The sequence below is a fragment of the Arachis hypogaea genome, chromosome 12, assembly GCF_003086295.3.
Source record: "Arachis hypogaea cultivar Tifrunner chromosome 12, arahy.Tifrunner.gnm2.J5K5, whole genome shotgun sequence".
Classification (NCBI taxonomy): domain Eukaryota; kingdom Viridiplantae; phylum Streptophyta; class Magnoliopsida; order Fabales; family Fabaceae; genus Arachis; species Arachis hypogaea.
This window is the reverse complement of record NC_092047.1, coordinates 43,356,587-43,377,431: the sequence shown is the minus strand read 5'-3', so window position 1 is coordinate 43,377,431 and position 20,845 is coordinate 43,356,587. Positions and strand designations below refer to the sequence as shown.

Below are 20,845 nucleotides of genomic sequence, written 5' to 3'. Positions count from 1 at the left end.
GTGTCTCGATGAATTAATGCAAGTATTTCTGTTTTCTATTCAAATACGCTTGTTCCGATCTAAGATGTTCATTCGCGCTTCATTATGATGAAGGTGATGATCCGAGACACTCATCACCATTCTCAATCCATGAACGTGTGCCTGACAACCACCTCCTTTCTAAATTAGATTGAATGAGTATCTCTTAGATTCCTTAATCAGAATCTTCGTAGTATAAGCTAGAATCCATTGACAGCATTCATGAGAATCCAGAAAGTCTAAACCTTGTCTGTGGTATTCCGAGTAGGATTCAGGGATTGGATGACTGTGACGAGCTTCAAACTCGCAAGTGCTGGGCGTAGTGACAGACGCAAAAGGATAGTAAATCTTATTCCGGTATGATCGAGAACCTACAGATGATTAGCCATGCGGTGACAGCGCACCTGGACCATTTTCACTGAGAGGAAGGATGGTAGCCATTGACAACGGTGATCCACCAACACACAGCTTGTCATAGGAGGAACGTGCGTGTGTGAACAAGAAGACAGAGGAAAGCAGAGATTCAGAAGACAAAGCATCTCCAAACCTCCAACATATTCTCCATTACTGCATAACAAGTAACCTTTAATTCATGCTCTCTTGTTCATTTGCAAGTCAACTGATAACCACAAATTAATATCCTGACTAAGAGTTGCAAGATAACAATAGCTTGCTTCAGACCAACAATCTCTGTGGGATCGACCCTTACTCACGTAAGGTATCACTTGGACGACCCAGTGCACTTGCTGGTTAGTGGTACGAGTTGTGAAAAGTGTGATTCACAATTCGTGCACCAAGTTTTTGGCGCCGTTGCCGGGGATTGTTCGAGTTTGGACAACTGACGGATTATTTTGTTGCTTAGATTAGGAAAAAAAAAATTTCTTTTAAAATTTTCGAAATTTGTGTTCTTTGTTCTTCCTTCATCTTCAAGTTGTTCTTGTTTATTTTTCTTGTTTGATCTTTAGTTTTTCTTGTTCTGTTTCTTTTCTTGTTTTTCGTGTGCCTTTTCAAAACATTAGTTTTCAAAAAAAAAATTATTCTTAGTTATTGAAAATACTTCTTCAAAACAAGTGTTACATTTACTTCCCAATTGGCTAGAGCGTTGGTCTATGTTCTTGGTAATTGGGTATCTTCTTCTTAAATTCTTTTTTCAAAAATAATTTTTCTATTAAATCTTGTGCCAAACTTTAAGTTTGGTTTTTTCTTGTTGATTTTTCTTTGGTTTTCAAAAATTTTATTTTGGTTTTCTAAAAATTTTAAGTTTGGTGTTCTACCTTCATGTTCTTGTTGTTCTTGTGATTCTTCGAAGTGTTCTTGAGTCTTCCTTGTGTTTTGATCTTAAAATTTTTAAGTTTGGTGTTCCTTGGTGTTTTCCCTCCAAAATTTTCGAAAACAAGGAGCATTAGATCCAAAAATTTTAAGTTGTGTGTCTTTTATGTGTTTTTCTCTTTCATCATAAAATTCAAAAATAAAAAAAAATATCTTTTCTTCATTCCACTCATAATTTTCGAAAAATTAGCATTAAATTAGTCATCAAATTTAAAAATCATATCTTTTTCAAATCATATCTTTTCCAATCAAATTCTTTCAATCATATCTTTTTCAAAACTTCCTAACCATTTTTCTTCTTTCTCTCTCTTCATTTTTCGAAAATCTTCACCCATCTTTATTTATTTTATTTTAGTTTATTTTATTTTCGAAATAAATAAATAAATAAAAATATTTTTTTCTCTATTTTACATCATCTCCCTTTCTCCATCATGGATCTAAGTGGAAATGAACAGTCCAGAAGGACTCTGGGGTCATATGCTAACCCCACTACTGCTTCATATGGGAGTAGTATCACTATACCCTCCATTGGAGTCAATAGCTTTGAGCTGAATCCTCAGCTCATTATCATGGTGTAGCAAAGTTGCCAGTATTCTGATCTTTCACAGGAAGAACCTACAGAGTTTCTGGCACAGTTTTTACAAATTGCTGACACAGTCCATGATAAGGAAGTAGATCAGGATGTCTACAGACTATTACTGTTTTCATTTGCTGTAAAAGACCAAGCTAAGAGGTGGTTAAATAACCAACCTAAGGCTAGCATAAGGACATAGAAACAGCTGTCAGAAAAATTCCTGAATCAATATTTCCCTCTAAAAAGGATGACACAGCTAAGGCTGGACATCCAAGGCTTTAAACAAGGAGATAATGAATCTCTTTATGATGCATGGGAGAGATACAGAGAGATGCTAAGAAAGTGCCCCTCTGAAATGTTTTCAGAGTGGGTTCAGTTAGACATCTTCTATTATGAGCTTACAGGAAGGGCTCAGATTTCTCTAGATTACTCATGTGGTGGATCTATCCACATGAGAAAGACAATTGAAGAAGCTCAAGAGCTCATTGATACAGTTGCCAGAAATCAGCATCTGTACCTAAGCAGTGAACCTTCCCTGAAAGAAGAGGCTAGAACAGTAACTGCTGAACTCAGTCCTGCAGAACAAGCTACTGAATTCAATCAGCAATTGGATTTTCTAACAAAACAGTTAGCCGAATTCAAGGAAAGACTACAAGAGACAAGAATGGCTAATATAAATATGGAAGTATAATTAAAGCAAACAAAGCAGTAGCTGTCAAAACAAATAACAGAAGAGTGACAAGCAGTTCAATTAAGAAGTGGGAAAACATTAAATACCCCACCTCAAGGCAGCAGGAAGCCAAGAAATGAGCAAACTACCCAAAATCCATCTGAGGACAGTAAGAGCCCGGAGAGGAATAATTTTGGCAATCAAACGCCAAAAATTGGGTGGAAAGCTGGCGTTGAACGCCCAAACCATGCTTAGTCCTGGCGTTCAATGCCAGAAACAAGCAAGGAATTGGCGTTGAACGCCCAAAAGAAGCACAGTTCTGGCATTCAGACACCAGGAACAGGTGAGGAGTTGGCGTCCAACGTCACTCCAGCTTCTAACCCTGGCATTCAAATGCCAATGAGGGATCAGACATACACAAGTGCTGATAACAACCCGTCTAAAAAGGCTTCTCCAACCACCTCTGTAGGAAATAAACCTGCAGCAACTAAGGTTGAAGAATATAAAGCCAAGATACCTTATCCTCAAAAACTCCACCAAGAGGAGCAGGATAAGCAATTTGCTCGCTTTGCATATTATCTCAGGACTCTTGAAATAAAGATTCCGTTTGCAGAGGCACCTGAGCAAATACCTTCTTATGCCAAGTTCATGAAAGAGATCTTCAGTCATAAGAAGGATTGGAGAGAAACTGAAAGAGTTCTCCTCACTGAAGAATGCAGTGCAGTCATTCTGAAAAGCTTTCCAGAAAAGCTTAAAGATCCCGGAAGCTTTCTGATACCATGCATATTAGAGGGTAATTGCACCAAGACAGCCTTATGTGATCTTGGGGCAAGCATCAACCTAATACCTGCATCCACTATCAGAAAGCTTGGTTTAACTGAAGAAGTTAAACCAACCCGGATATGTCTCCAACTTGCTTATGGCTCCATTAAATACCCATCAGGCGTGATTGAGGACATGATTGTCAGGGTTGGGCCATTCGCCTTTCCCACTGACTTTGTAATGCTGGAAATGGAGGAGCACAAGAGTGCTACTCTCATCCTAGGAAGACCTTTCCTAGCAACTGGACGAACTCTCATTGATGTCCAAAAGGGGGAAGTCACCCTGAGAGTCAATGAGGATGAGTTTAAGTTGAATGTTGTCAATGCCATGCAGCATCCAGACACACCAAAAGACTGCATGAAAGTTGATCTTATTGACTCTTTGGTAGAGGAGATCAACATGGCTGAGAGTCTCGAATCAGAGTTGGAAGATATCTTTAAAGATGTTCAGCCTGATCTTGAGGATTCAGAGGAATTGAAAGAGCCTTTGAAATTTCCTCAGGAAGAGGAAAAACCTCCTAAATCCGAGCTCAAACCATTACCACCATCCCTGAAATCTGCATTTCTGGGAGAAGGTGACACTTTTCCAGTGATCATAAGCTCTGCTTTAAATCCACAGGAAGAGGAAGCACTAATTCAAGTGCTAAGGACACACAAGACAGCTCTTGGGTGGTCCATAGGTGACCTTAAGGGCATAAGCCCAACTAGATGCATGCACAAGATCTTATTGGAGGACAATGCTAAGCCAGTGGTTCAACTACAGAGGCGGCTAAATCCAGCCATGAAGGAAGTGGTGCAGAAATAGGTCACCAAATTACTAGAGGCTGGGATTATTTATCCTATTTCTGATAGCCCCTGGGTGAGCCCTGTCCAAGTTGTCCCCAAAAAGGGAGGCATGACAGTGGTTCATAATGAAAAAAATGAACTGGTTCCTACAAGAACAGTTACAGGGTGGCGCATGTGTATTGACTACAGAAGGCTCAATACAGCCACCAGAAAGGATCATTTTCCTTTACCATTCATAGACCAGATGCTAGAAAGACTAGCAGGTCATGATTATTACTGTTTTTTGGATGGCTATTCAGGCTACAACCAAATTGCAGTAGATCCCCAGGATCAAGAGAAAACAGCATTCATATGTCCATCTGGAGTGTTTGCTTACAGAAGGATGCCATTTGGGCTGTGTAATTCGCTTGCAACCTTTCAGAGATGCATGCTCTCTATTTTCTCTGATATGGTGGAAAAATTTCTGGAAGTCTTCATGGATGACTTCTCAGTATATGGAGACTCATTCAGCTCCTGTCTTAATCACCTGACACTGGTTTTGAAAAGATGCCAAGAGACCAACCTGGTTTTAAACTAGGAAAAATGTCACTTTATGGTGACTGAAGGGATTGTCCTTGGACATAAAATTTCAAACAAGGGAATAGAGGTGGATCAAGCTAAAATAGAAGTAATTGAAAAATTACCACCACCTGCCAATGTTAAGGCAATCAGAAGCTTTCTGGGGCATGCAGGATTCTATAGGAGGTTTATAAAGGATTTTTCAAAAAGAGTAAACTACCATTTGTACCCACGAAAGTTGAAAACGCTGACATATCTACCCATAGAAAAAAGAAATCACCATTTGTACCCATAAAACATGAGTTTCGCACAACAAAAATATCCAAACACTAAAAAATTATCTAAAAACCCCAAAATACCCTTATCATTACCACTGCAACCATCATCCCCCATCTTTCTCTTCGCATCACATGAACACTCTCCGATCTAACCTCCATTTCTCTGCCACAAACCACCTCTGCCACAAACTACCTTATTGCCACTCCTTCATCACCATAACCTTCACCTTTGGAGGAATCAAAATCAACCCAGAGAGGAATTTAAAATGGATGACGATGGGTGAGAGTCAAAATTGGATCTTGGTTTCAACTGAATCTGAAGCTGTTTGAGGGAACAAAACATTGAAAAGGGTGTCATAGAGAAAGCTAATAGAAATAGGGCAAAAAAGAATACAGATCCAAGGTGAGAAGAGAGTGAGGAGAGAGGATCAAATCTGAACAATCAAACACAGAAGTCTCATGTATTTGGATTCACTTTTTCTGGGAGAAAAGAAAAATGGTGAAAGAGACAGAGAGAGAGAAAGAGAGAGAGCTCACTGCGATTTTGGTTCGCAAAGGGGACCGCGGTGGCGGCGGCTGGCGCATTGTCCAGTCAGGGGCACTGGTTCGGTGATGAGGAGAAGGTAGTCTCGGTAGGTGAGGGTGGTCGGCGGTGAAAAGAGGAGAAGGGGGCACTGCGGCTCTAGGGTTGCTAGCGGCGGCAAAGCAGGGACGGAGTGGGTGCGAAGGTCCTCTGGTCGGCAAGACCGAGACAAGGAAGGAGAGAAGGAGGGGTGGTCACTGACAAGGGTCTCTGACGCGATAGGCTCTGGTTTGAAGCCGATGGTGATGGTGGCGAGGAGAAGCTGGCGCGGTGCTCCTGGGCTGGCGGAGGTCCGCGACGTTGCTAGCGGAGAAGGGTGAGCGATGATGAGGAGGGTGAGACGGTGGTTTGTGGTTGATGCTGGGATTGGGTGGCTGTGAACATTGAGAGAGAGAGAGAGAGAGAGAGAGAGAGGAGGGAAGAAGGAGATGATAGTGTGGAGAGAAGGGTAATTTAGGGATTTTAGATAATTTTTTAGAGTTTGGATAATTTTGCCTATAAAAATAATTTTTTATGGGTACAAATGGTAATTTCTTTTTTCTATGGGTAGATATGTCAGCGTTTTCAACTTTCGTGGGTACAAATGGTAGTTTACTCTTTCAAAAATTGCAAAACCTCTAAGCAACCTACTAGCTGCTGACACGCCATTTGTGTTTGACACAGAGTGCCTGCAGGCGTTTGAAACTCTGAAAGCTAAGCTGGTCACAGCACCAGTTATCTCTGCACCAGACTGGACATTACCATTCGAATTAATGTGTGATGCTAGTGATCACGCCATTGGTGCAGTACTGGGGCAGAGGCATGACAAGCTTCTGCATGTCATTTATTATGTAGCCGTGTTTTAAATGATGTCCAGAAAAATTACACAACCACAGAAAAGGAATTATTTACAGTGGTCTATGCCATTGACAAGTTTAGATCATACTTAGTAGGATCAAAAGTGATTGTGTACACTGACCATGCTGCTCTTAAATATCTACTCACAAAGCAGGATTCAAAACCCAGGCTCATAAGATGGGTGTTGCTTCTGCAAGAGTTTGATATAGAAATAAGAGACAAAAAAGGAACAGAGAACCAAGTGGCTGATCATATGTCCCAGATAGAGCCAGTAGAAGGGACGTCCTTCCCCTCTCTTGAAATCTTTGAGACCTTTCCGAATGAGCATTTGTTTGCCATTCAGGAAACATCATGGTTTGCAGACATTGCAAACTATAAAGCTGCAAGGTTCATACCCAAGGAGTACAGCAGGCAACAAAAGAAAAAATTAATTACCGACGCAAAGTACTACTTGTGGGATGAACCCTATCTCTTTAAGAGATGTGTAGACGGCATAATCCGTAGGTGTGTGCCTAAAGAAGAAGCACAAAGGATCTTATGGCATTGCCATGGGTCACAATATGGAGGTCATTTCGGAGGTGAGCGAACAGCCACCAAGGTCCTCCAATGTGGTTTCTACTGGCCTACACTTTACAGAGATTCCCGAGAGTTTGTACGTAACTGTGACAGTTGCCAGAGAGCTGGTAATTTGCCTCATGGTTACGCCATGCCTCAACAAGGAATCTTGAAGATTGAGCTGTTTGATGTATGGGGTATTGATTTCATGGGGCCTTTCCCACCATCATACTCAAACACTTATATTCTGGTGGCAGTTGACTATGTATCAAAATGGGTAGAGGCCATTGCCACACCCACCAATGATACTAAAACAGTACTGAAGTTCCTCCAGAAACATATCTTCAGCAGGTTTGGTGTCCCTAGGGTACTAATCAGTGATGGGGGCACTCACTTCTACAACAAACAGCTTTACTCTTCCATGGTTCGGTATGGGATTCGCCACAAGGTGGCGACTCCATATCATCCACAAACAAATGGGCAACCTGAAGTTTCTAACAGAGAACTAAAAAGAATCCTGGAACGGACTGTAAGTACCCGTAGAAAGGATTGGGCACGAAGCTTGGATGATGCTCTGTAGGCTTACAGAACAGCATTCAAGACTCCTATAGGGACCTCTTCATACCAACTTGTGTATGGTAAGGCTTGTCACCTGCCTGTGGAACTGGAACATAAGGCCTACTGGGCAACCAGATTCCTAAACTTTGATGCCAAATTAGCTGGAGAAAAAAGATTGCTCCAGCTGAATGAGCTAGAGGAATTCAGATTCACTGCTTTCGAAAATGCCAAGCTTTATAAAGAGAAATAAAAAAGGTGGCATGACAGAAAACTGTCATCTAGAATCTTTGAACCAGGATAAAAGGTTCTGTTATTTAACTCTAGGCTCAGGCTATTTCCCGGGAAACTGAAATCCCGGTGGAGGGGACCATATGTGATTACAAGTGTACCACCATACGATTATGTGGAGCTTCAAAATATTGATTCTGATAAAAAGTTCATTGTTAATGGACAGAGAATCAAGCACTATCTTGAAGGCAATGTTGAGCAAGAGTGCTCAAGGCTGAGGCTAGATTAAAAGCTCAGCAAGGTCCAACTAAAGACAATAAAGAAGCGCTTGCTGGGAGGCAACCCAGCCATGAGCTTAATATTAACAAGGTAAAGAATCAATTGCATAAGTTCACAGGGCTACAGAAGGATTCAGAGTACAAAACAGGAAAAAGGAGCTCACTGGCAAGAAAACGCCAGTAAAAGGCTGTTTTGGGCATTCAACGCCCAAAAGAAGCATCCACTGGGTGTTGAACGCCAGTAAGGATAGCCATCTGGGCGTTGAACGCCAGAAAGAAGCACCTTCTGGGCGTTTAACGCCAGATTGACAGCATCCTGGGTGTTTAGAAAAACGCCCAGTGACAAAGGAGTTCCTGGCGTTCAACGCCAGAAAGAAGCAAAAGCTGGGCGTTGAACGCCCATGAGAAGCAGCATTTGGGCGTTAAACGCCCAAAACATGCAGCATTTGGGCGTTTAACGCCAGGATGGTGGGGAGGAGGTAAATTCGTTTTTGTTTCATATTTTTTATTTTAATTTTAATTTTCATGTTTCAATTCATGATTTCTTGCATAAACATGTTACAAACCCTAATTTCTAAAAACCCTAATTTATAAAAACCCTACTTTAAAAATATCAAATGTATCTTAATCCATAAACACAAATTCTCTTTCAATCCAATCCAACTCTTTTTCAAATTTTCCAAAACAAATCTATCTCTTTTCCTTCTAAAATCTTTTCAACTCATCAATATCTTTTTCAAATCTTCACATTATTTTTTTTCAAAAGCCAAATTTATCTTTTTCAAATATCTTTCATATCTTTTCAATCTTAAATCACATCTTTTTATATATATACTTATTTTTTATAAATCATATCTTCTATCTTATCTTTTTAACATTTTCGAAAACCCACCCCCTCCCTTTTAAAGCCATATCGGCCTCCCTCCTCCCATCCACCATTCACCACTAGCTCTCCTTCTATCCCTCTTCTTTCTTTTCTTTTGCTTGAGGACAAGCAAAACTCTAAGTTTGGTGTGTTTATCCGTGATCACTAAACCATACCCACTAAGATCATGGCTCCTAAAGGAAAACAACCCACTCCAAGAGGCAAGAAAGAGAGTATTCCAAAACCACTTTGGAATCAAAGGAAGTTCTTAACCAAAGAACATTCAGACCATTACTACAAAATAATGGGTCTAAGATCAGTGATCCCGGAAGTCAAGTTCGATCTGAAAGAAGATGAATATCCGGAGATCCAAGAGCAGATTCGAAACAGGAACTGGGAAATCCTAGCTAATCATGAAACAAAAGTGGGAAGAAATATGGTTCATGAGTTCTACGCTAATCTATGGCAAACAGACAGGTAGAGAATATCTAGAACTGCCCTCTATGACTATCGAACTTTGGTCAGAGAAAAGATTGTTCACATCCACCCTGACAAAATCAGGGAGATCTTTAAGCTACCTCAGCTGAAAGATGATCCAGACTCCTTCAATAGGAGAATGATGAGAACAAACAAGGGCTTGGATAAAATTCTAGAGGATATATGCATCCCTAGAGCCAGGTGGACCACCAGCAGCAAGGGTGTTCCAAATCAACTCAAGAGAGAAGATCTCAAACCAGTCGCCAGAGGATGGTTGGACTTCATTGGGCGTTCTATATTGCCCACTAGCAACCGTTCTGAAGTCACCGTTAAAAGAGCAGTGATGATCCATTGCATTATGTTGGGAAAAAAAGTGGAAGTTCATCATCTGATCCCATCTGAATTTTACATACTTGCAAACAAGAACTCCAAAGATGCCAGGTTGGCTTATCCAAGCTTAATCTCTATGCTCTGCAAATATGCTGGAGTAAGGATGGGAATAACGGAGTACATCTCAGTAGAGCAACCAATCACTAAAACCATAATGGAAAAACAACAAGTGCAGGATGACCCCATGGTGCACGAAATTGTGATCTCCAGGCTCGAACAAATCCTGGTAATGGCTCCAAAGCTTGGTGCTCTGATCTTAATTCATAATTGTCACAACTTCGATACAACTAACCAGCAAGTGCACTGGGTCGTCCAAGTAATACCTTACGTGAGTAAAGGTCGAATCCCACAGAGATTGTTGGTATGAAGCAAGCTATGGTCACCTTGTAAATCTCAGTCAGGCAGATATAAAGTGATAATGGTGTTTTTGAATATTATATAATAGAATAGGGATAGAGATACTTATGTAATTCATTGGTAAGAATCTCAGATAAGCGAATGGAGATGCTTTTCGTTCCTCTGAACCTCTGCTTTCCTGCTATCTTCATCCAATCAGTCTTACTCCTTTCCATGGCTGGCTTTATGTGATACATCACCACTGTCAATGGCTACTTTCGGTCATCTCACGGGAAAATGATCCAATGCCCTGTCACGGCACGGCTAATCGTCTGGAGGAATCACCCTTGTCAATGGCTTCATCTTATCCTCTCAGTGAATAATATGCTCACGCACCCTGTCACGGCACGGCTATTCATCTGTCGGTTCTCGATCATGCTGGAATAGGATTTACTATCCTTTTGCGTCTGTCACTAACGCCCTGCAATCGCGAGTTAGGAGCTCGTCACAGTCATTCAATCGTTGAATCCTACTTGGAATACCACAGACAAGGTTTAGACCTTCCGGATTCTCTTGAATGCCGCCATCATTCTAGCTTACGCCATGAAGATTCTGGTTAGGAGATCTAAGAGATATTCATTCTAGCTTATTTCATGTAGAACGGAAGTGTTTGTCAGGCACGCGTTCATAAGGGAGAAGGATGATGAGCGTCACACATAATCATCACCTTCATCATGTTCTTGGGTGCGAATGGATATCTTAGAAGAGAAATAAGAAGAATTGAATAGAAAACAGTAGTACTTTGCATTAATCTTTGAGGAACAGCAGAGCTCCACACCTTAATCTATGGAGTGTAGAAACTCTACCGTTAAAAATACATAAGTGAAGGTCCAGGCATGGCCGAGATGGACAGCCCCCTAAAACGTGATCAAAGGATCATAAGGTAATCCAAAGATGCCTAATACAATAGTAAGAGGTCCTATTTATAATAAACTAGCTACTAGGGTTTACATGAGTAAGTATTTGATGTATAAATCCACTTCCGGGGCCCACTTGGTGTGTGTTTGGGCTGAGCTTAAGTGTTGCACGTGCAGAGGCCATTTGTGGAGTTGAACGCCAGTTTCTGTGCCAGTTTGGGCGTTCAACTCTGGTTTTGGATCCTTTTCTGGCGCTGGACGCCAGATTTGGGCAGAAGGCTGGCGTTGAACGCCAGTTTACGTCGTCAATTCTTGGCCAAAGTATGGACTATTATATATTGCTGGAAAGCCCTGGATGTCTACTTTCCAACGCAATTGGAAGCGCGCCATTTCGAGTTCTGTAGCTCCAGAAAATCCATTTTGCGTACAGGGAGGTCAGAATCCAACAGCATCAGCAGTCCTTTTTCAACCTCTGAATCTGATTTTTGCTCAAGTCCCTCAATTTCAGCCAGAAAATACCTGAAATCACAGAAAAATACACAATCTCATAGTAAAGTCCAGAAATGTGAATTTAACATAAAAACTAATGAAAACATCCCTAAAAGTAACTAGATTCTACTAAAAACATACTAAAAACAATGCCAAAAAGCGTATAAATTATCCGCTCATCACCCCATCAAGAGGAGAGCATAGGAATTTCTCCTAGAAATCCCTCAATTTGAATATTGGGAACATCTTGAAGCATCTGTTACTAAATTGCAAGAAGCTATAGACCAAATAAAAGAAGAACAGCAAAACTAAAATAGCATGCTCTGCAAACTGCTCAGGGAACAAGAAGAGCAAGGGCGTGACTTAAAGGAACTGAAGCGTCAGAAGTTATCTCTTGAAGGACCAAGCACCCCACAGACTAGAGGAACATCCACATTCCAAATTCAAGGTTGTTGAGTTCTAATCTTAGCCTTAACTCTGTGATAATTGTTCTTATTTGAGTTTTACCTTAGAAGTTATAGTAGTAGTTAGTAGTTATTTTATCTCCAATTAAGCTATAATTTATTTTTCTCATCATCATTAAACATGAATAAAATAGAAGATTTTCTTTAGAATAAGGAGGCAATATTTTTCGAGTTTTAATAAAAGAAATTCTAATTATTTACATGTGGTGGCAATGCTTTCTGCCTTCTGAATGAATGCTTGAACAGAGCATATGTCTTTGGAATTTGATGTTCTTGAATGTTAAATATGTTGGCTCTTGAAAGAATGATGAATATGAGACATGTTATTGATAATCTAAAAAATCATAAAAATGATTCTTGAAGCAAGAAAAAGTAGTGAATACAAAGCTTGCAAAAAAAAAAGTATATGCGAAAAAAAAAAGAGAGAAAAAGCAAGCAGAAAAAGCCAATAGCCCTTAAAACCAAAAGTCAAGGGTAATAAAAAGCATCCAAGGCTTTGAGCATCAGTGGATAGGAGGGCCTGAGGGAATCAAATCCTGGTCTACGCGGCTAAACCAAGCTGTCCCTAATCATGTGCTTGTGGCGTGAAGGTGTCAAGTGAAAACTTGAGACTGAGCGGTTAAAGTCAAGATCCAAAGCAAAAAGAAGAGTGTGCTTAAGAACCCTGGACACCTCTAATTGGGGACTTTAGCAAAGCTGAGTCACAATCTGAAAAGGTTCACCCAATTATGTGTCTGTGGCATTTATGTATCCGGTGGTAATACTGGAAAACAAAGTGCTTAGGGCTACGGCCAAGACTCATAAAAGTAGCTGTATTCAAGAATCAACATACTAAACTAGGAGAATCAATAACACTATCTGAATTCTAAGTTCCTATAGATGCCAATCATTCTGAGCTTCAATGGATAAAGTGAGATGCCAAAACTGTTCGGAAGCAAAAAGCTACTAGTCCCGCTCATTTAATTAGAATCTGAGCTTCACTCAAAAACTCTGAGATATTATTGCTTCGTGACTTATTTGTATTCTATTTTATTTGTCTAGTTGCTTGGGGACAAGCAACAGTTTAAGTTTGGTGTTGTGATGAGCGGATATTTTATACGCTTTTTGGGGTTAATTTCATGTAATTTTTAGGATGTTTTAGTTAAGTTTTTAGTATATTTTCATTAGTTTCTAGGAAAAATTCATATTTCTAGACTTTACTATGAGTTTGTGTATTTTTCTGTAATTTCAGGTATTTTCTGGCTGAAATTGAGGGAGCTGAGCAAAAATCTGATTCGGGCTGAAAAAGGACTGCTGATGTTGTTGGATTCTGACCTCTCTGCACTCGGAATGGATTTTCTGGAGCTACAGAAGTTCAATTGGCGCGCTTCCAATTGCGTTGGAAAGTAGACATCCAGGGCTTTCCAGAAATATATAATAGTTCATACTTTGCTCAAGAATAGACGACGTAAATTGGCGTTCAACGCCAGTTCCATGTTGCAGTCTGGCGTCCAGCGCCAGAAATAGGTTACAAGTTGGAGTTCAACGCCAGAAACAGGTTACAACCTGGCGTTGAACGCCCAAAACAGCCCAGGCACGTGAGAAGATTAAGTCCCAGCCTTAGCACACACCAAGTGGGCCCCAGAAGTGGATTTCTGCACTATCTATCATAGTTTACTCATTTTCTGTAAACCTAGGTTACTAGTTTAGTATTTAAACAACTTTTAGAGATTTATTTGGTATCTCATGACAATTTTAGATCTGAAATTTGTACTCTTTGATGGCATGAGTCTCTAAACTCCATTTTTAGGGGTGAGGAGCTCTGCTGTGTCTCGATGAATTAATGCAAGTATTTCTATTTTCTATTCAAATACGCTTGTTCCGATCTAAGATGTTCATTCGCGCTTCATTACGATGAAGGTGATGATTCGTGACACTCATCACCATTCTCAATCCATGAACGTGTGCTTGACAACCACCTCCGTTCTACATTAGATTGAATGAGTATCTCTTAGATTCCTTAATCAGAATCTTCGTGGTATAAGCTAGAATCCATTGGCAGCATTCATGAGAATCCGGAAAGTCTAAACCTTGTCTGTGGTATTCCGAGTAGGATTCAGGGATTGGATGACTGTGACGAGCTTCAAACTCGCGAGTGCTGGGCATAGTGACAGACGCAAAAGGATAGTAAATCTTATTCCGGTATGATCGACAACCTACAGATGATTAGCCGTGCGGTGACAGCGCACCTGGACCATTTTCACTGAGAGGACGGATGGTAGCCATTGACAACGGTGATCCACTAACATACAGCTTGCCATAGGAGGAACGTGCGTGTGTGAACAAGAAGACAGAGGAAAGCAGAGATTCAGAAGACAAAGCATCTCCAGAACTCCAACATATTCTCCATTATTGCATAACAAGTAACCTTTAATTCATGCTCTCTTGTTCATTTGCAAGTCAACTGATAACCACAAATTAATATCCTGACTAAGAGTTGCAAGATAACCATAGCTTGCTTCAGACCAACAATCTCCGTGGGATCAACCCTTACTCACGTAAGGTATCACTTGGACGACCCAATGCACTTGCTGGTTAGTGGTACGAGTTGTGAAAAGTGTGATTCACAAATCGTGCACCAATCATCTACCTAATAAAACACGAAATAACAAAAAGAAAATAAAATAGATATGATTAAATAACATTGGGTTACCTCCCAACAAGCAATTCTTTAATGTCAATAGCTTGACAGTGAGCTCTCATGGAGCCTCACAGATAATTAGAGCAAGGTTGGAACCTTCCAACACCAAACTTAGAGTTTGAATGTGGGGTTTCAACACCAAACTTGGAGTTTTGTTGTGGCCTCCCAACACCAAACTTAGACTTTGACTGTGGGGGCTTTGGTTGACTCTGCAGTGAGAGAAGTTTTTCATGCTTCCTCTCCATGGTTACAAAAGGAGACCCTTGAGATTTAAACACAAGGTTGTCCTCATTCAGTTGAAAGACTAACTCTCCTCTGTCCACATCAATCACAGCTCTTGCTGTGGCTAGGAAGGGTCTTCCAAGGATGATGGATTCATCCTCATCCTTTCCAGTGTCTAGGATTATGAAATCAACAGGGATGTAAAGGCCTTTAACCTTTACTAGCACGTCCTCTACTTGTCCATAAGCCTGTTTTCTTGAGTTGTCTGCCATCTCTAATGAGATTCTGGCAGCTTGCACCTCAAAGATTCCCAGTTTCTCCATTACAGAGAGTGGCATGAGGTTTATCCCTGACCCAAGGTCACATAGAGCCTTCTCAAAGGTCACGGTGCCTATGGTACAAGGTATTAAGAACCTTCCAGGATCCTGTTTCTTCTGAGGCATTGTCAATTGATCTAGATCACTCAGTTCATTGATGAGCAAGGGAGGTTCATCTTCCCAAGTCTCATTACCAAATAATTTGGCATTCAGCTTCATGATTGCACCAAGGTACTTGGCAACTTGCTCTTCAGTGACATCTTCATTCTCTTCAGAAGAAGAATACTCATCAGAGCTCATGAATGGCATAAGGAGGTTCAATGGAATTTCTATGGTCTCTAGATGAGCCTCAGATTCCTTTGGTTCCTCAGAGGGAAACTCCTTGTTGATCACTGGACGTCCCAGTAGGTCTTCCTTACTGGGATTCATGTCCTCTCCCTCCCTTGTAGGTTCGGCCATGATGGTTAAATCAATGGCCTTGCACTCTCTTTTTGGATTCTCTTCTGTATTGCTTGGGAGAGTACTAGGAGGAGTTTCAGTGACTCTTTTACTCAGCTGGCCCACTTGTGCCTCCAAATTTCTAATGGAGGACCTTGTTTCATTCATAAAACATAAAGTGGCCTTAGATAGATCAGAGACTATGTTTGCTAAGCTTGATGGATTCTGCTCAGAATTCTCTGTCTGTTGCTGAGTGGATGATGGAAAAGGCTTGTTATTGCTAAACTTGTTTCTTCTACCATTATTAAATCCTTGTTGAGGCTTTTGTTGATCCTTTCATGAGAAATTTGGATGATTCCTCCATGAGGGATTATAGGTGTTTCCATAGGGTTCACCCATGTAATTCACCTCTGCTATTGCAGGGTTCTCATGATCATAAGCTTCTTCTTCAGAAGATGCCTCTTTAGTACTGTTGGATGATTCCTTCAATCCATTCAGACTCTGAAAGATCATATTGACTTGCTGAGTCAATATTTTATTCTGAGCCAATATGGCATTCAGAGTATCAATTTCAAGAACTCCCTTCCTTTGAGGCGTCCCATTACTCACAGGATTCCTTTCAGAAGTGTACATGAATTGGTTATTTGCAACCATATCAATGAGTTCTTGAGCTTCTGCAGGCATTTTCTTTAGGTGAATGGATCCACCTGCAGAATGGTCCAGTGACATCTTTGATAGCTTAGACAGACCATCATAGAATATATCCAGGATGGTCCATTCTGAAAGCATGTCAGAAGGACACTTTTTGGTCAGTTCCTTGTATCTCTCCCAAGCTTCATAGAGGGATTCACCTTCTTTCTATTTGAAGGTTTGAACATCCACTCTAAGCTTACTAAGCTTTTAAGGAGGAAAGAACTTGGCTAAGAAAGCCGTGACCAGCTTATCCCAAGAGTTCAGGCTATTCTTAGGTTGAGAGTCCAACCATATTCTAGCTCTGTCTCTTACAGCAAATGGGAAAAGCATAAGCCTGTAGACCTCGGAATCAACCCCATTGGTCTTAACAGTATCATAGATCTGCAAGAATTCAGTTAAGAACTGAAAAGGATCTTCAGATGGAAGTCCATAAAACTTGCAATTCTGTTGCATCAGAGAAATTAATTGAGGTTTCAGCTCAAAATTATTTGCTCCAATGGCAGGGATTGAGATACTTCTTCCATGTAAATTGGAATTAGGTGCAGTAAAGTCACCAAGCATCTTCCTTACATTGTTGTTATTTTCGGCCATGTCTCCTTCTTTTTCGAAAATTTTTGTCAGGTTTTCTCCAGAGAGTTGTGCTTTAGCTTCCCTTAGCTTCCTCTTTAGAGTTCTTTCAGGTTCAGGATCGGCTTCAACAAGAATGTTCTTATCCTTGTTCCTGCTCATATGAAAAAGAAGAGAACACAAAAGAAAATATGAAATCCTCTATGTCACAGTATAGAGATTCCTTATGCAAGTATAAGAAAAGAAGAATGTAAGAAGGAGAAGAGGAAAAATTCGAACACAGAGAGCGGGATGGGGTTCGAATTTTTGGGTGGAGGAGGAGTGTTAGTAGATGAATAAATAAATAGAAGGAGGTGAGGAAGAGAAGAATTCGAAAATTTAAATAAAATAAAATAAAAATATTTTAAAATTAAAGTTAAAATTCGAAAATTAAAATTGAAATCAAATTAAATTGAAAATTAAAACAATTAGTTAAAAAAAGGGAATTTTCAAAAAGAGGGAAGGGATTTTCGAAAATTAGAGAGAGAGAATTAGTTAGGTAGTTTTGAAAAAGATAAGAATCAATTAAAAAAAGTTAAGTGGTTAATTGAAAAAGATTTAAAAATCAAATTTGAAAAGATAAGAAGTTAGAAAAGATTTTGAAATTGATTTTGAAAAAGATGTGATTGAAATTTATTTTGAAAAAGATTTGAAAAAAGAAATTTAAAAAGATTTGATTTTGAAAATTAAAGTTGATTAATTGACTAACAAGAAACAAAAGGATTTGATTTTAAAATTTAAAGATTGAACCTTTCTTATTAGGCAAGTAACAAACTTAATATTTTTGAATCAATCACATTAATTGTTAGCATTGAATTCGAAAATATGGAATAAAAATAAGAAAAAGATTTTGAAAATTAATTTGAAATTTTCGAAAATCTGAAAGAAAAATTGAAAAAGATTTTATTTTTGAAAAAGTTTTGAAAAAGATAGAATTTTTAAATTGAAAATTTGATTTGACTCATAAGAAACAACTAAATTTTAAAAAGTTTTGAAAAAGTCAACTCAAATTTTCGAAAATTTATGAGTGAAAAAGGTAAAGATATTTTTTTTATTTTTCAATTTTAAAAAAGAAAGAGAAAAACATCAAAAAGACTCAATGCATGAAAATTTTGGATCAAAACACATGATGCATGCAAGAATACTTTGAATGTCAAGATGAACACCAAGAACACTTTGAAGATCAAGATGAACATCAAGACTTATTTTTGAAAAATTTTTTAAGAAAGGAAAAATATGCAAGACACCAAACTTAGAAATTTTTAATATTTAGACACTAAGAATTCAAGAATGCATATGAAAAATAAGAAAAGACACAAAACAAGAAATTTTAAAGATCAAACAAGAAGACTTATCAAGAACAACTTGAAGATCATGAAGAACACCATGCATGAGTTTTCAAAAAATGCAAGAAAGAGATAAACATGCAATTGACACCAAAGTTAAAATTTTTTTATTCTTTAGACATTAATGTTTCAAGAATGCATATGAAAAACAAGAAAAGACACAAAACAAGAAAATACGAAGAACAAACAAGAAGACTAGCCAAGAACAACTTGAAGATCATGAAGAATACAATGCATGAAATTTTCGAAAATAATAATAAAAAATTTTTTTTAGAAAATTAAAAAGATGCAATTGACACCAAACTTAAAACTTGACTCTAGACTCAAACAAGAAACACAAAAAATATTTTTGATTTTATGATTTTATAAAAAAAAATTTTTGAATTTTTTGAAAATTATTTTGGAAAAACGAAAAAGAAGAAAATTTTTTTTTTGTATTTTTCAAAAATAAGAAATAAAAAGCTTAAAATAAAAATAAAATTACCTAATCTGAGCAACAAGATGAACCGTCAGTTGTCCAAACTCGAACAATCCCCGGCAACGACGCCAAAAACTTGGTGCACGAAATTGTGATCATTAATGGCGCCAACTACTTGGTACGCACAATTGTAATCTCAACTCTTTATCACAACTTCGCACAACTAACCAGCAAGTGCACTGGGTCGTCCAAGTAATAAACCTTATGTGAGTAAAGGTCGATCCCACAGAGATTGTCGGCTTGAAGCAAGCTATGGTCACCCTTGTAAATCTCAGTCAGGCGGATTCAAATGGTTATGGTGAATTGATAATAAAAACATAAATAAAATATAAACTGGGATAAAGATACTTATGTAATTCATTGATGAGAATTTCAGATAAGCGTATAGAGATGCTTTCATTCCTCCTGAACCTCTGCTTTCCTGCTGTCTTCATCCAATCATTCCTACTCCCTTCCATGGCAAGCTGTATGTAGGGCATCACCGTTGTCAATGGCTACATCCCATCCTCTCTGTGAAAATGGTCCAATGCACTGTCACTGCATGGCTATATTATCTGTCGGTTATCGATCATACTGGAATAGGATTTACTATCCTTTTGCGTCTGTCACTACGCCCAGTGGTGCCCGAATTGTGACTCTCTTACAATTTCGCACATATGACCAGCAAGTGCACTGGGTCGTCCAAGTAATACCTTACGTGAGTAAGGGTCGAATCCCACAGAGATTGTTGGTTTGAAGCAATCTATGGTTATCTTGTAAATCTTAGTCAGGAAGTCAATTATGTTTATCAGTTGAATTGCAAATAAACAATAGAGCATGGATTAAAGGTTACTTGTTATGCAGTAATGGAGAATATGTTGGAGTTTTGGAGATGCTTTATCTTCTGAATCTCTGCTTTCCTCTGTCTTCTGATTCACGCACGCACGTCCTCCTATGGCAAGCTGTGTGTTGGTGGATCACCGTTGTCAATGGCTACCTTCCATCCTTCCAGTGAAAACTACGCTCACGCGCTCTGTCACAGCACGGCTAATCACCGGTTGGTTCTCGATCCGGTTGGAATAGGATTTACTATCCTTTTGCATCTGTCACTAACGCCCAGCCTTCAGGAGTTTGAAGCTCGTCACAGTCATTCAATCCTTGAATCCTACTCGGAATACCACAGACAAGGTTTAGACTTTCCGGATTCTCATGAATGCCGCCATCAGTTCTAGCTTATACCACGGAGATTCTGGTTAAAGAATCTAAGAGATACTCATTCAATCGGATATAGAACGGAGGTGGTTGTCAGGCACACGTTCATGGTTTGAGGAAGGTAATGAATGTCACAGATCATCACCTTCATCACAGTTAAGCGCGAATGAACATCTTAGATAGGAACAAGCGTGTTTGAATGGAAAACAGAAATACTTGCATTAATTCATCAAGACACAGCAGAGCTCCTCACCCCCAACAATGGGGTTTAGAGACTCATGCCGTCAGAGAATACAAAGTTTAGATCTGAAATGTCATGAGATACAAAATAAGTCTCTAAAAGTTGTTTTAATACTAAACTAGTAGCCTAGGGTTACAAAATATGAGTGGACTATGATGGATGATGCAGAGATCCACTTCTGGGGCCCACTTGGTGTGCTAGGGCCCACTTGGTGTGTGCTGGGGCTGAGACTTTAAGCAATCCACGTGCAGAGGCCATTTGTGGAGTTGAACGCCAGTTTTTATGCCAGTTTGGGCGTTCAACTCCAGTTTTTTATCCTTTTCTGGCGCTGAACGCCAGAATTGGGCAGAGAACTGGCGTTGAACGCCAGTTTACGTCGTCTATCCTTGTGCAAAGTATGGACTATTATATATTGCTGGAAAGCCCTGGATGTCTAATTTCCAACGCAATTGGAAGCACGCCATTTCGAGTTCTGTAGCTCCAGAAAATCCACTTTGAGTGCAGGGAGGTCAGAATCCAACAGCATCAACAGTCCTTTTTCAGCCTGAATCAGATTTTTGCTCAGCTCCTTCAATTTCAGCCAGAAAAATACCTGAAATTACAGAAAAACACACAACTCATA

The 20,845-nt window shown here is 39.5% G+C and overlaps 1 non-coding gene across 1 annotated transcript; it reads left to right on the top strand.

The window, feature by feature from the left end:
• Nucleotides 1-16,451: 16,451 nt before the first annotated feature.
• On the top strand, nt 16,452-16,559 carry LOC112731961 (small nucleolar RNA R71). The gene has a single exon (XR_003167708.1). It is a non-coding gene; the product is annotated as a small nucleolar RNA R71 (small nucleolar RNA).
• The last annotated feature ends 4,286 nt before the right edge of the window (nt 16,560-20,845 follow it).